Source organism: Panthera onca, chromosome X, assembly GCF_046562875.1.
Source record: "Panthera onca isolate mPanOnc1 chromosome X, mPanOnc1 haplotype 2, whole genome shotgun sequence".
Lineage (NCBI taxonomy): Eukaryota > Metazoa > Chordata > Mammalia > Carnivora > Felidae > Panthera > Panthera onca.
The window spans coordinates 76,522,619-76,536,923 of record NC_138357.1 but is presented as its reverse complement, the minus strand read 5'-3'; the positions used below and the strand labels follow the sequence as shown (position 1 = coordinate 76,536,923).

The window sequence follows — 14,305 nt, the reverse complement described above, 5'->3', positions numbered from 1 at the left end:
GGAACAGAGGTATGCACATCCAGAAATGTGTACATGTGAGAGCATATGTAAAGATAGATATATATGCCATGTAAATGTGTGTGAGAAGGCATTGGAGTGGTTGTGCTATGTGAGATTGTTAAGCAGCAGCATATAGAGTAGGTCTTTGTGTTCCTGTGTGAGATGCATGTCTGAGTCTATCTTTTACTCTGTTTTGGTTTTTAACCTTCTAAAAGCATTCATTGAATATTCACTATGTAAACTGCCTTGGTGGGCACTCAGTAACCAAATGTGTGTGCGTGAAAGGGGGGAGATCTGTGTAGCCCTTAAAAACCTACTATTAGTGCATATTTTTGTCTCCTTTTCCTTATTTAGCCTGTCTTTTCTTAAAAAAAAACATTATTTATTTAAATTTAAGTTAGTTAACAGACAGTGTAGTCTTGGTTTCAGGAATAGAACCCAGTGATTCATCACTTACATATGACACCCAGTACTCATCCCTACAAGTGTCCTCTTTAATGCCCATCACCTATTTAATCCATCCCCCACCCACTTCCCCTTCAACAACCCTCAGTATTTAAGAGTCTCATGGTTTGCCTCTGTCTCTGTTTTTATCTTATTTTTTCCTTCCTTTCCCTTATGTTCATCTGTTTTGTTACTTAAGTTCCACTTATGTGTGAAATCATATATTTGTCTTTCTCTGCCTGCCTTATTTTGCTTAGAATAATACACTCTAGTTCCATCCACGACGTTGCAAATAGCCTGTCTTTTCTGATGCATGGAATTCCTAAAAGTTAGACATGGTGGGGCAGAATGTTCCATAGGTTTTCAGTTTATAATTATTCATTAAATTTCACATAATTTATACATTTTTGTATAAGGTAATATTTCATAATTGTGTAAATAAAAATACTTTTTTAAGAATTTAAAAATAAAGAATAAAGAAGGTGTGGATGACAGAGAGGAAAAGGGGACACCCACATAGCTGCCTTCCAAGAAAGTGACAATAGTGTTGGCCATAGCCCAATAAATCATGAAGGAAGCGTGGCAGAAGTTTCCTTCATTGTCATTTTGTTCAGGCAGCAGGTAAGTTACACCTTACTCAGACATACATGCTTCTTAAGTTTCAGGCTGTTGACAAGCCTAGGATTTATGCCCATGGCATTTCAGACTTGGGTCTGCCCAAAAGAATTTGATTGTCATTACTGACCAAGCCTGGGGCAGGCCTTGGGTGCTCAAGCTAATGGAGCAGGCCTTGGGTGCTCAAGCTAAAGGATGGTTTTCTGCTGGATAACTTCCCTCTCCAATTCTGATGAATGCCTGGAATCTGTGTTTCTATTGCCTAAAGTTTGAGGCTTTCTTTCTGTATCTTCCCTACCTAAAATAAAACAGAATGGTGTCTCTATTCTAGGCATATTAGAGAGAGGGAATTGTATATATAATGAACCTTAGCAAGACTTGTATAGGCAGCTTTGCCTTATTCCAAAAGCCCCTTGCAGAAGGAACCGCTCCAGTCTCCGCCATCCCTGTCCATTCCCATCATAATGAGGGGTGGAGATGTCCTACTTGGGCTTGGCAATAATGAGAGTATCATTGTAGAAAATAAGGTGTCATAACTGGATCTGTGTTCCATTGCTAAATTTGAGCCTCATTTTCCATGAGGAAGGTGGAGTTGGGCCCATGGAGAGCTTCCACCAGGGACCTGGCTAACCAGCCTCCCAGAGTTTGTCCCAGGAGGGGTGAAGTAGGAGAGGAAAAATCTGTAAGTCGTGAACTGGTGAGACAAACACTGCAGAGAACCTCACTTGCAGACCACATTGCTGACATTTTTAGATGTGTTTTCATCTTCTGTCTAACCTTCCATTCTGATCATGTCACTCTCCAGCTCAAAAGCACTCGATGGCTCCCCTTTGTCTACAGGATAGTCTAAAATCATTTACTAGACTCTAAATTGCCATTCCTGATTTACCTCTTGTACTTTCCCTCCTTGTACCCTGTACTCCAGTGATTCAATGTTTTCTGAGAGGCACCTGGGTGGCTCAGTCAGGTAAGCATCCAACCTTGGCTCCAGTCATGATCTCACAGTTTGTTAGCTAGAGCCCTCTGTCGGGCTCTGTCGGATTCTCTCTCTCTCTCTCTCTCTCTCTCTCTCTCTCTCTCTCTCAAACAAACATTAGAGAGAGAGAGAGAGAGAGAGATCGTAAGAATATCTGAGGGCTAAGGTGATGCATCCTGAGCCCTGGGATATTTCCTAGGAACCTGGAAGGCATAGAGGAGCCCTTCAATTTTAATTGCCCTTCTGACTTTTAAAGAAAAAAGTCATTTATTTAAACAGTAATGCACAGAAACCCAATATATTTAACAGATAAAAGCAAACCCTCTTTTATCTCCCCAGTTTGGCCTGACACAGGAACAAAGTATCCCAGAACACTCTAGGTCCACACCACCTTGGCTTCAGATAGTTTGCTAGGGCACCCCTGGTGCAGAGAGCTCTGGGACCTCCATGCTGACCCTCGCTTTGGATCTAGCTGCACCACGAGGGTGTTCTTTGTGCAAAGCCTCACAGGAACCTCCAGCCCATGCCTACCTCAGTTCCAGCCACCCTTCCAAGTTACCCCTGCACATGATGCCTTAAAACACCCCTGCCTGTGCAGGCCTAAGCTCTAATCATGCAGCCAAGGCATCTCCTGTACTATGTGTCCTGGGAAATCCCATCTTGCACCCACTTCAGTTTCAGGTATTCTGCCAGGGCACCCTTAGTGTGGAGTGTCCTGGGACACCCTAGCTTGCTTCCACTTTGGCTTGAGATGTCCTGACAGGGGACACTTTGAATATAGCCCAGGGACCACACTGACTCTTGCCCAGTGAAGTTTTGACTATCCTGCTAGGGATCCCCCTGTGTAGATTGACCCAAGAACCCTTAGCATGAATCTTGCTTTTGTTCCAACTGCCCCTCCAGGCCATCCTCTGCCGTGAGTCCTGGAACACACTGGTTTACACCCTCTATAACTTCAACTATCTTGCCAAGGAACTCTCTGTGTGTAAAGCCTCGGAACCTACCTAGTTTGCAACCATTTCAGCTTCAGCTGTCCTGCCAGAGCACTCTCTGCATGGAAAAGACCAGGACCACCCAGCTTACACAATTCCCCAGGTCTTGATCCACTAGGGAACCCCCTCTGCAGAGCACCACGGACACCTGACTTGAACCTGCATCAGTTTCAGCTGTCTTGCCAGGGTGCCCTCAGCACATAGAACCCCAGAAAACCCCTGACCTGCACGTATATAAATGTTAGCTGACCTACCAGGGTGTCTGCTGCATGGATAGTCCTGGGATCCCTGAATTGCAACCACTTCAGCTTCAGCTCTCCTGCTAGGGTGCCCTCTGTGCATAGAACCCCAGGACTATCTGACTTGTACCCACTTCAGCTTTTGCGACTCTGCCTGGGTGCTTACTGTGTGGACAGCCCCGGGATCCCCCTAGATTGCACCTACTTCAGCTTCAGTTGTCTCCCAGAGTACCCTCTGTGTAAAGAAACTCAGGACATCCTGGCCCACAATGTGCCTGATCTTCTGCTGCCCTGCCAGGGCACTCTCTATGCAGAGCCCCCCCCCAAAAAACCCCTGGATTACACCCACTTCAGCTTCAGGTATTTTGTGAAGATCCCCTCAGCATGTAGAGCCTCTTAACATACTGGCTTGCATACCCTGTAGTTTTATCTTTTCATTCCAGAGCACCAACTATGTGGAGAGCACTGGGACTCCTCAGCTTGCACCCATTAAGGTTCAGCTATCCTGCCAAGGCACCTTCTGAGAGTAGAGACTTAGGACCACACTGGCCCAGGCCCACATCAGCTCTAGCCATTACACTGGGACAGCCTAACCCAGATTGCTGTACAACTTCCAGCCCACACCAGCCACAGTTCCAGTAAGACAGTAAAAGTCACCAACACACACAGTCTACATAGGGGTCAACTGTAAATAAGACCATTTATTTAGAAGAAAGAGCATTTCTGCCTAATCTATAGAAGAAAACACAGAAAGTCAAGCAAGTGTGGAGACAGGAATATGTTCAAAAAGAAAGAAAAATACAAAACCTCAGAAAAAGGACTAGATAAAATAAAGGTAAGCAATATCCCTGATAAGGAATTTAAAGTAATGATCACAAAGACACTCATCAGGATGGAGAGAAGAGTTGAAGTCCTCACTGAGACCTTCAACCAAGAGATAGAAAATATAAAAAAACACAATTAATTATAGTTGAAGAATACAATAACTTAAATGACAAATACACTAGACGGAATCAGCAGTAGATTATCAGATGCAAAACATACCAACTATATGAAAGATAGGACAATGGAAAGTACCAAGCTCAACACCAAAAAGAGAAAAGAATACAAAAAAGTGGGGATAAGTTAAAGGTCTCTTGGACAATATCAAGCAAGCAAATATTCACACTACAGGGGTCTCAGAAGAGAGAAAGAGGAAAAAAAAAACTTACTTGAAGAAATCATAGCTGCAAAATTCCCTAACCTAAGGAAGGAAATAGACGTCCACATTCAAGAATCACAGAATTCCAAACAAGATGAACACAAGTGAGTTTACACCCTGACACATAATAATTAAAATGCCAAGGGTTAAAGGTAAATAGAGAATCCAAAAAGCAGCAGGAGAGAAGCAAAATGTCATGTATGAGGGAAACCTAATAAAAACTATCAACTGATTTTTTTACCAGAAACTTTGCAGGCTAAGGGAGTGGCATGATACATTAAAAATGCTGAAAGAAAAAATATATATAACAAATAATAGTTTACTTGGAAGGGTTATCATTCAGAATTAAAGGAGAGATAAAAATTTTCTCAGACAAACTAGAGGTAAGGAATTTATCACCATTAAACTGGCTTTATAAAAAATATTAAAGAGACTTTTTTAGTTCATATCTTTTATTAATCCATATACAATTACTTGTCTTCTGGTTTGTTAAAGCAATAGATCAGACAACATTTGCCACAATAATGTCTGTCAAAGTGTCTGATATTAAGAACTCCAGTACATTCATCTGAATGGCACTCCTGATGAAGGCTACTGATTTTGCCATTTTCATCCACCTTATAGTACTTCAGGACAACCAGCTTAACTTTCTTTATGTTTTTTTCTTCTTGGGAGTGGTGAAAGACTCCTCTTCCTTTTCTTAGTAACACCACGAAATCTCAACACAAGATGAAGAGTGGGCTACTTTTGAATGTTGTAGTCAAAGTACATCCATCTTCCAGTTGCTTGCCAGTGAAGACCAGTCTCTGACGACCAAGAGGAAGTCCTTTATCTTGGATCTTGGCCTTTACATTTTCTATTGTATCCGAGGGTTCAATCTCGAGAGTGATAATCTTCCCCAAAAAAGTTTTCATGGAAATCTGCATCTTGCCAGCGGTTCCACCTGAGGTTGAGGGAAAAGAAGAGAAGGATCAGGCCCAGGGACACAGGAGAGGGCACTGAGTAGGCTGCTACCTGGAGAGTGGCCAAAGCACACGTAAACATTTTTGAGTGGAAAAGGAAAGTCCATAATAAAACATAAAGACATTTATGAATGCAAATATGTAACATATGACAGCATACACATAGAACATGGAAGAAAGAGTTTAAAAAAATTTTTTTTAATAATGTGTTTGAACTTATACGACCATCAAACTAAAATAGACTGCTATATACTTAGAATGTTATATACAAACTTCATGGTAACTGTAGACCCAAAACCTATAATAGATACACACAAAAAAAAAAAAAAACAAGGAGAAAGAAAACCAACATAACACAACAGAAATTGATCAATTACAAACAAAGAGAGCAAGAGAAAAAGAATAGAGAAAATCTACAAAACAATCAGAAAAAATAAACAAAATGTCAAGAAATACTTACCCATAAATAATTAAATGTAAATTATCTAAATGCTCCAATCAAAAGCCATAGGGTAGAAGAATGGATTAAAAAATACAGGACTCATATTTATACTGCCTATACTGTTTTTCATATCTAAAAACAAATACAGACTGCAAGTAAAGGTATGAAAAAAATTCATTTATTATGTAAATGGAAGTGATAAAAAAGGGAAGGATAGCAATATATCAGGCAAAATAAACTTTAAACCGAAGACTGTAACAAGAGACAAAGAATTGCACTACTTAATAATAAAGAGATCAATTCAAGAAGATGATATAACAATTGTGAATATCTATGCACCTAACATTAGAGCACTCAAGTACATAAAGCAAATAATAAAGGACATATAGAGAAAAAAAATACATTAATAGTAAGATATTTTAACACCCCACCTACATCAATGCATATATCATTAAGGCAGAAAATGAAAATATAAGGAAGTAGTCTTTTTGAATGACACATTAGACCAGATGAACATAACAAACATATACAGAACACCCCATTTAAAAATAACAGAATACATATCCTTTTCAAGTGCACATAGAACATTCTCCAGAGAAAATCACAAGCCTAAATGAATTTAAGAAGTTTGAAATCATAGCATGCATCATTTCTGGCCACAGCAGTATAAAATTAGAAAGCAATCACAGGGGAAAAAATGGAAGCAACACAAATATGTGGAGGCTAAACAACATACTACTAAACAACAAAAGGGTAAATGAATAAATGAAAAAAAAATACATGACAACTTAAGAGATTCTTTTTTAATGTTTTTATTTATTTGTGAGAGAGAGAGGGAGTGAGAGAGAGAGCGAGAGAAAGCAAGTGAGCACGAGTGGGGGAGGAGCAGAGAGAGAGGGAGACACAGAATCTGAAGCAGGTTGCAGGCTCCTCCAAGCTGTTAACCCAGAGCCTGATGCAGGGCTCAAACCCACAAACCACAAGATCATGACCTGAATGGAAGTCAGATGCTTAACAGACTCAGCCACCAAGGTGCCCCCATAAAAGACTCTAAAGTACAGAGGAAAAACTGAGGATTGCTGGAGACGAGGTGGGTGGGGAGATGGGGTAAATGGGTGATGGGTATTAAGGAGGGCACTTGTTGGGATGAGCATTGGGTGTTATATGTAAGTAATGAATCACTCGGTTCTACTCCTGAAACCAATACTGCACTGTATGTTAACTAAATTGAATTTAAATAAATAAATTTAAAAAAAATACATGGTGACAAATGAAAATGAAAACGCAATGGCCCAAAATATTTTGGAAGGAACAAAAACAATTTTAATAGGGAAATAAATAATAATAAACGCCTACCTCAAGAAAGATGCAAAAAGCTCAAGTAAAGATCTAAGTTACATATAAAGGAACTAGAAAAAAGAAGAATAAGCAAAGCCCAAGATGAGTAGGATGAATGAAATAATAAAGATCAGAGCACAGAGAAATGAGAGACCAAAAAAAAAAATCAATGAAATCAACAGCTAATCCTTTAAAAAGGGTAACAAAATTGATAAGCACTTAGCCAGACTCATCAAATAAAAAAAAGAAAGAATAAAGGAAAAATAAAGAAAATGACTCATATTAAAAAAAAAATCAAAGGAGAAGGGGGAACGACTGTGGAACAGCATGGAAGTTTTTGTGCATCTCTCATCCCTGAAATGTAACCAGATCAACACCAAACTATCTTGCACACCTAGAAAACTGATTTGATTTGAGGATTAACACATCAATCTTCACAGCTTGAACCACAGAACCACAGAACTTGGCAGGTATGTGGCATAGAGAGGTGAACTTGGGGACAGAGAAACCATGGAGGGCAGGGAACTGTTTTTGCCTGTGGAGAGATGACAGAGATGGGGGAGAGTACAGGAAATGCAGCCCCCTAACCTCCCTGAAAGCAGCTGGAGAGGAAGAGGAAGAGTGGACACAGCCACAAGGGACTGAATAAAAAAGGTAGAAAGGAGAAAGGAGAGGGTTTAAATTCCACTAAGGCTCTATAAACAGGGGGAGTGCAGAGTCTGAAACTCACAGCTTGATACCTGGTGGTTCTCTGGCAGGAAGGGTGAATCCCCAGGATCAGAGAACGAGGTTCTTGGGTGTCCTTGGGCCACACAGGGAGAATCAGTTCCCCAGCTGGGAGGACACTTGGTAGAGGCTGTGTGGCCTTCCCACAGCCAAAGTTCCCATTGGATGATGGAGAACAAGCACATTCACTGGTGTTTGAACAAGGATGTTAAGGTTGAAGCCTGGAGCCAGATGTGTGTTGTGATTTACCATAAACCCTGAAATGCAGCTGCTACAGGATTGTGTGAACTTTTTCTGGGGCAGGCTGGCACCTCACCACAGTCTTTGGACATTGGCAGCAGCACAGTCACATGAGTGTTCGTGGGGGCAGGCCAGCAACTGGCCATTGCTAGGTGAGACCTTCCCCCAGAGGCTCTGAGCGGGTCAAAGCTGCAGTCCCTCAGAAGTGAGGGGTAGGGAAACACAGAATTATCTGAGATAAAACTTAGGAGGCAGGTGGCAGTCTGATGGCTTCATCAGTGTAAATGGGGGCAGTGGATGGAAGCTGGAGACAAAGGAGGGGTGCTTGATTACAGGTGGGGGAAAGCACAGAGTCCTGATACTAGACTGGGTGGCCTGGTGATGCCATTTGCACTCCTCCGATGCAAGTGCATATATGCCTACATGCACCACAACAATCCAACCCAGTAAGGTAAGCAGCACCATCCAGTGGAGAAAAGAGCTGCCCAACTGGGTCAACCATGCTCTTGAGGAACACCACAAATCTCTCTGCCTGCTTAGTTTACAGACTATAAAGTGCTACATAGTTTGATTTCTAGGGGAAATTGGGTGCAATTTCAATCGTATTTCATTCTGTTTGCTGGTCCATCTATTCAATTATTTTTCTCTTTTTTTCTTATTCTTGAATACAGAAAAATAAAAAAAAATATTTTTATTTTCCATCTTTATAAAAATAATTTTTCTTTAATTTTTTCTATTATGTTTTTCACTTTTTTGTAAATTTTTTAAATTCTAATTTACTTTCATTTCATTTTATTCTATTTTATTGTATTCAGTTTTTTGAATTTTCAAATGTTTTCTTTCTTTTTTCCTTTCCTTTTTTCTTTCCTTTCCTTTCCTTTTTTTTTCTCTACTCTATCAAGCTTCTTTCATCAAACATATCAAAACACACCTAGTATCTAGCATCTTTGATTTGTGTTTTTTTAATATTTAAATTTTTATTTCTTTAATTTATTAATTCCTTTTCTTCCTTCAAAATGATGAAGTGAAGGAAGTCAACCCAAAAGAAAGAACAGGAAGAAATGACAGCCAGGAACTTAATCAACACAGATACAAGCAAGATGTCTGAAACATAATTTAGAATCATAATAATAAGAATAGTATCTGGAGTTGAAAATAGCATAGAATCCCTTTCTGCAGAGATAGAAGAAGTAAAGGTAGTCAGGATGAAATTTCAAATGCTACATCTGAGCTGCAATCTCGAAAAGATGCCATGGTGGCAAGTATGGATGAAGGAGAGCAGTGAATCAGCGATATAGAGGGCAAACTTATGGAGAATAATGAAGCAGAAAAAAGAAAAAGACTTAGGCGAAAGAGCACAATGTAAGATTTGGAGAATTCAGTGACTCATTAAAAAGGAATAACATCAAAGTCATAGGGGTCCCAAAAAATGAAAAGAAAGAAAAAGGGGTAGAAGGTATATGTGAGCAAATCTTAGTGGAAAACTTTCCTAACCTGGGGAAAGACACAGACATCAAAATCCAGGAAGCACAGAGAACTCCCAGTAGATTCAACAAAAACTATCAAGAAGGCATATCATACTAAAATTCACAAAATACTCAGGCAAGGAACGAATCATGAAAGCAGCAAGGAAAGAAAAAGTCCTTAACCTACGAGGGAAGAGAGATCAGTTTCACAGCAGACCTATACACAGAAACTTGGCAGCCAAGAAAGGAGTGTCAGGATATATTCAATGTGCTGAATCAGAAAAATATGCAGCCAAGAATCCTTTATCCAATAAGGCTATCATTCAAAATAGGAGTAGAGATAAAAAGTTTCCCAGATAAACAAAAGTAAAACAGTTCATGACCACTAAGCCAGCCTGCAAGAAATTTTAAGGGGGACTCTCTGAGGGGAGAAAAGAAGAAAAAAAAAGACAAAAGTAACAAAGAGTAGAAATGACCAGATAACACCATCAGAAACTCCAACTCTACAGACAACATAATGGCAATAAATTAATAATTTTCAGTACTCACTCTAAATGTCAATGGACTCAATGTTACAATCAAAAGATATAGGGTAACAGAATGGATAAGAAAACAAGATCCATTAATATGCTATTTACAAAAGACCCATTTTAGACGAAAATGCACCTTCAGATTGAAGAGGATGGAGAACCATTTCTCATGCTAATGTCAACATAAGAAAGCTGGAGTAGCCATATTTATATCAGACAATCTAGATTTTAAAATAAAGACTGTAGCAAGAGATGAAGAAAGGCATTATATCGTAATTAAGAGGTCTATCCACCAAGAAGATCTAAAAATTGTAAACATTTATGCTCCAAATGTGGAGGAACACAAATATATAAATCAATTAATCACAAACATAAAGAAACTCACTTGATAATAATACCATAAAGCAGGGGACTTCAACTCCCCACTTACAGCAATGGACAGATCATCTAAACAGAAAATCAACAAGGAAACAATGGCTTTGAATGACACACTGGACCAGATGGACTCAACAGCTGTATTCACAACATTTAATCCTAAAGCAGTAGAATATACATTCTTCTCCAGTGAACATGGAACATTCTCCAAAATAGATCACATACTGGGACACAAATCAGCCCTCAACAGGTACAAAAAGATTGAGACCATACCATGGATATTTTCAGGCCACAGTGCTATGAAACTCGAAATCAACCACAAGAAAAAATTTGGAAAGCTAAAAATTCTTGGAGACTAAATAATACCTTACTAAATAATAAATGGGCTAACCAAGAAGTTAAAAAGTAAATTAAAAAGTACATGAAAGCCAATTGAAATGATAACACCACAACTACAAACCACTGGAATACAGCAAAGATGGTCATAAGAAGGCAGTATATAGCAATCCAGGCCTTCCTAAAGAAGGAATAAAGGTCTCAGACACAACCTAACCTTACACCTTAAAGAGCTGGAAACAGAACAGCAAATAAAACCTAAAACCAGCAGAAGACCGGAAACAATAAAGATTAGAGCAGAAATCAATGCTATTGAAACAAACAAAAAACAGAAAAAACAACAACAAAAAAACACACAGTAGAACAGATCAATGAGACCAGGAGCTGGTTCTTTGAAAGAATTAACAAAATTGATAACCCCCTAGCCAGCTTGATCAAAAAGAAAAAGGAAAGTACCCAAATAAATAAAATCACGAATGAAACAGGAGAGTCACAACCAACACAGCAGAAATACAAACAATAATAAGAGAATATTATGGGATATTATATGCCAATAAAATAGACAATCTGGAATAAATGGACAAATTACTAGAAACACATAAACTACCAAAACTGAAACAAGAAGAAATAGAAAATTTGGACAGACCCATAACTAGCAAAGAAATCAAATTAGTAATCAAAAATCTCCCACAAAAAAGAGTCCAGGACCGGATGGCTGTTCAGGGAAATTCTACCAAACATTAATGAAGGGTTAACACCTATTCTTTTGAAGCTGTTCCAAAAAATAGAAATGTAAGGAAAACTTTCAAACTCATTCTATGAAGCCAACATTACCTTGATTCCAAAACCATACAAAGACCCCATTAACAGGAGAACTACAGACCAATTTCCATGATGAACATGGATGCAACAATTCTCAAAAAGATACTAGCCTACCAGATCCAACAATACATTAAAAGAATTATTCACCATGATGAAGTGGGATTTAAACCTGGGATGCCGGGCTGGTTCATTATCTGCAAAACAATATATGTGATACCTCACATCAATAAAAGAAAGGACAAGAACCACATGATCATCTCAATAGATGCAGATAAAGCATTTGGCAAACTGCATCCTTTCTTGATAAAATCCCTCAAGAAAGTAGGAATAGAAGAACCATACCTCCAAATCATAAAAGACATATATGAAAGACCCATCGCTAATATCATCCTCAACAGAGAAAAACTGAGTGCTTTCCTCTTTATGGTCAAAAAAAACGACAGGGATGTCCACTCTCACCACTGTTATTCAACATAGTATTGGAAGTCTTAACCTCTGCAATCAGGCAACACAAAGAAATAAAAGGCATCCAAATCGGCTAGGAGGAGGTCGAACTTTCACTCTTTGCAGATGACATGATACTGTATATGGAAAACCCAAGAGATCCCACCAAAAAACTGCTAGAATTGATTCACGAATTCAGCAAAGTTGCAGGATATAAAATCAACGCACAGAAATCGGTTTCATTCCTATACACCAACAATGAAGCAACAGAAAGAGAAATCAAAGAATTGATCCCATTTACAGTTGCACAAAAAAACATAAATACCTAGGGATAAATCTAACCAAAGAGGTGAAAAATCTATACACTGAAAACTATAGAAAGCTTATGAAAGAAATTGAAGAAGACACACACAAAAATGGAAAAAATAGTCCATGCTCCTGGATAGGAAGAACAAATATTGTTAAAATGTCAATACTACCCAAAGCAATCTACATATTCAATACAATCCCCATAAAAATAACACCAGCATTATTCACAGAGTTAGAACAATCCTGTAATTTGTATGGGACCAGAAAAGACCCCGAATAGCCAAAGCAATCCTGAAAAAGAAAACCAAAGCTGGAGGCTTCACAATCCTGGTTTCCAAGATGGAATACAAAGCTGTAATCATCAATACAGTATGCTACTGGCCCAAAAATAGACACTCATATCAATGGCACAGAATGGAGAACCCAGAAATGGGCCCACAAACGTATGGCCAACTAATCTTCGACAAAGCAGGGAAGAATATCCAATGGAATAAGACAGTCTCTTCAGCAAATGGTGCTGGGATAACTGGACAGCTCCATGCAGAAAAATGAACCTGGACTGCTTTCTTACACCAAACACAAAAATAAACTCAAAATGGATGAAAGGCATAAACATAAGACAGGAATCCATCAAAATCCTAGAAGAGAAAGCAGGCAAAAACCCCTTTGACCTTGGCCACAGTAACCTCTTACTGAACACATTGCCAGAGGCAAGGGAAACAAAAGCAAAAATGAACTATTTGGACCTCATCAAAATAAAAATCTGCACAGCGAAGTAAACAATCAGCAAAACTAAATAAAAGACAACCAAAAGAATGGGAGAAGATATTTGCAAATGACATATAAAGGGTTAGTGTCCAAGATCTATAAAGAACTTATCAAAGTCAACACCAAAAACAAAAAACAAAAAAACCAAATGATCCATGAAAAAATGGACAAAAGAGAAAATAGACACTTTTCCAGGAAGACATCCAGATGGCTAACAGACACATGAAAAAAAATGCTCAACATGACTCATCATCAGGGAAATACAAATCAAAACCAGAATGAGATATCACTTCACACCTGTCAGAATGGCTAAAATTAACAACTCAGGCACTGACAGATGCTGGCAAAGATGCAGAGAAATCAGGGAAATACAAATCAAAACCACACTGAGATACAATCTCATGCTGGTCAGAGTGGCTAAAATGAACAAATCAGGAGACTATAGATGCTGGAGAGGATATGGAGAAATGGGAACCCTCTTGCACTGCTGGTGGGAATGCAAACTTGTGCAGCCACTCTGGAAAACAGCATGGAGGTTCTGAAAAAGTTAAAAATAGAACTACCCTATGGCCCAGAAATTCCATTACTGGCGATTTATCCAAGTGATACAGGTGTGCTGTTTCCAAGGGACACATGCACCCCAACGTTTATAGCAGCAGTATAGACAATAACCAAAATATGGAGAGAGCCCAAATGTCCATTGATAGATGAATGGATAAAGAAGAAGTGGTGTATATGTACAATGGAATATTACTTGGCAATCAAAAATAATGAATTCTTGCCATTTGTAACTACATGGTTGGACCTAGAGGGTATTATGCTAAGCGAAATTAGTCATAGAAAGATAAATATATGACTTCACTCATATGAGTATTTTAAGATACAAAACAGGTGAACATAAGGGAAGTGAAACAAAAATAATATAAAAACAGGGAGGGTGACAATGCATAAGAGACTCAAATATAGAGAACAAAAAGGGTTGCTAGGGGGATTGTGGGAGGGGCATGGGCTAAATGGATAAGGGGCATTAGGAAGACACTTGTTTGGATGAACACTAGGTGTTATACATAGGGGATGAAT

The 14,305-nt window shown here is 38.9% G+C and overlaps 1 pseudogene; it reads right to left on the bottom strand.

Moving 5' to 3' along the window:
- Positions 1-4,937: 4,937 nt before the first annotated feature.
- Positions 4,938-5,393, bottom strand: LOC145713878 (ubiquitin-ribosomal protein eS31 fusion protein pseudogene; annotated as a pseudogene).
- Positions 5,394-14,305: the final 8,912 nt, after the last annotated feature.